The sequence below is a fragment of the Nannospalax galili genome, unplaced genomic scaffold (genome assembly GCF_000622305.1).
Source record: "Nannospalax galili isolate Female #2095 unplaced genomic scaffold, S.galili_v1.0 scaffold925, whole genome shotgun sequence".
Taxonomy (NCBI): Eukaryota; Metazoa; Chordata; class Mammalia; order Rodentia; family Spalacidae; genus Nannospalax; species Nannospalax galili.
The window spans coordinates 2,203,259-2,205,958 of NW_008353878.1; positions in this window are offsets into that span (position 1 = coordinate 2,203,259).

The following is a 2,700-nucleotide window of genomic DNA, read 5'->3' on the forward strand; positions in this document are numbered from 1 at the left end:
TCTTCATAACGTCTGCTCTATTATTAGATTTATTGCTGACTTTCATTTCGGCATTTAAAATATTTTTGTGGGTCTAGTGTTAGTCCCTGGTCATTTAATTAATCATTACTCTATAGTCGGACTCCTGGGCATCTAGGAGAGCTTTGTATATATTATATACATTTTATTCTTGTCTTGAATTATTTCTTAGAGCGTTTCAGTTTTCCTTCCTCATTCTAATTTCTTTTTGAACTCCTGATTTAAGATATATTGTTGTAGTGGGGTAATTTCTTCATTGTAATTTTAGCTCTTAAATTATTTAGCATCGCTAGATTGATCTTCCTATTGAACTCCAACTTTTGCCAGTTTTATCCTTCCATTTCTGAAAGTACTGACCCTGCTTTGCCATCATTAATACTCCCTATTATGCATCATGTCTTCAACCTCTTCTTCTACTTAGAAATTTACAAATATATACTTTCTGCATTTCTTTACTGACAATTTCAATATCTGAATACTATTTTATCTATGTATTGTTTTCTAAATCAGTTGGAATAACTCATTTCTAAACTGTTATTAATATTTAGTTTCATTTCATTAGTCCCTAAATATTTCCTTCATTTGAAATGAACATGTAATTTTATTTAAAAAGTGTGCGTGCTTTTATTTCTTCAGAGGAGATTCAAATTTTTTAAATATTGTTTTTTATTTTGTCTTTTTGAGACAGGGTCTCCCTGTAGCCCCTGCTGTCCTGGAACTCACTATGTAGACCAGGCTGGCTTCGAGCTCACAAAGATCTGCCTGCCTCTGCCTCCCAAGTGCTGGGATTAAAGACGTGAGCCACTACACCCAGCTATTTTTATTAATTTTATTTTATGTGTATGCGTGTATTGCCTGCATGAAGGTAAGTGCACCCGTATTGTGCAATGTCCACAGAGGTCAGAAGAGGCTGTGAGACCCCCTGGAACTGGAGTTATGGACAGTTGTTAGCTGCTATGTGGGTGCTGGGATTCAAACCCAGTTCTTCTACAAGAACAGTGTTCTTAACCGCTGAGCCATCTCTTCAGCCCCGCAATTCATATTTTAAAAGATAACTCTTCAAAGTATCTAATCTTTCATCCAGCTGAAGTACAGTTGGGTAACTGTTTATTTTTGTACTACAAATGGCTTTTAATGTTTACCTTTTAATAAATTAAGCAGTATTTTAGAGGCTTCAAAATAATAATGGCAAGAGTAGAAATCATAATAAAAATGAGAAGGTTAAGAATAATTGGTACGTGATAATTGTGTCTCCATGTGTAACTTATTCTCGTCTTTGAAGTAACTCCTTTGCAACTATTAGTTTGTTGATTAGAAAGAAGAATAGATTGAAAAATCACTTATTATAGTTGCAGGCACAGTCTGCTGATTAATAACCACAAATGTCAGATTTATACTGAAGAACATTAAGAAATTATGTGTTCCTCAAAATCTTTGTTAGTTTAAGAACTGTGTAGGGTTTGCCTTTGTTTAAATGAAGGAAAATGTCACAATTATCCATCACAAACTTGGTTTTCTATACTCGTTTTTTAGTTTATCTCACATACATTATATTTTAATGAATAAGTGACTTTTTATTCTATTTTGCAACATAGCATTCACCTATGAAATAGTGGAAATAGCTCTACTTTGAACCTTTTGCGGGGGGCGGGTTATGAGGAGATCAGAGGACAACTTGTTGGAGCTGGTTCTCTCCTTCAACTATTTGGATCTTAGGGATCAAACTCAAGGTTTCAGACTTGGCAGCAAGTTACATGCTGAGCCAACTCTCAGGCCTGCTTTGGACTTTATAGTCATTCTCTTTCTCTTTCGACAATGTTGATTGAAGACAAAAATATAAGCACAAGGCTCAGGAAACATCTTGGAAAAGGTGTGGGAAAGATTGTATGCTCCAGTGGTCTGGAAGGATGGAGATAAATGTGTCTTCTGGATGTGGCAGAAACAGAACACTCCTGAATTCACAGCAGCTGTGACTACCTGCACAACAGATGATCAAGCCAGTCTCATTCCAGTAAGGATGTGGGGAGGGCTGATGAGTCCCCACCCTTAGCTGAGGAGCTTATTGGAAGGTAATGGCCATACTCCAGTGGATGGCCCATGTATATAAGGACAGCACAAATTGGATTCACTAGATTATAAAAGAAATAATTTTTGAAGGACATGAATTTGGGAAGGGATGGGATTAGGGGGTGGATCTAGAGTAGTTATGGTGAGCAGTGGGGGTGGATATGCTCAGAATACATTGTATGCATGTATGAAATTCAAAAAGTGAATAAAAATGTTACAATTATCTGATGGTATTTTAGAAAGAATATATTTTAAGACTTGTCATTAGGTATATCTTTTACTAGTAAATAATATACAGTTGAGAGATATATAGAAGAGGATTGATGGATTAAGAAAAGACTTATGGCATATTAAATTATGTTTTGTTAGTTGTTAGATTGTTCACATTAATGATCTGAGTTGCATTTGCTGCCATAGTTGCATAAATTTCAAATGTGTTTGTTACAGAAGGACATAGAAGAAAATACACGTGATGCTAAGACTATCATGTTGCATGTAATCAATACTAATAAGTGTAAATGTTAACTCAGTGAATTTTTAAAATTACCCAATTATTTTCAATCACTGCAAGTCATTTGCAAAAGTATTTTCTACAGAATATAATTTAATATGCCA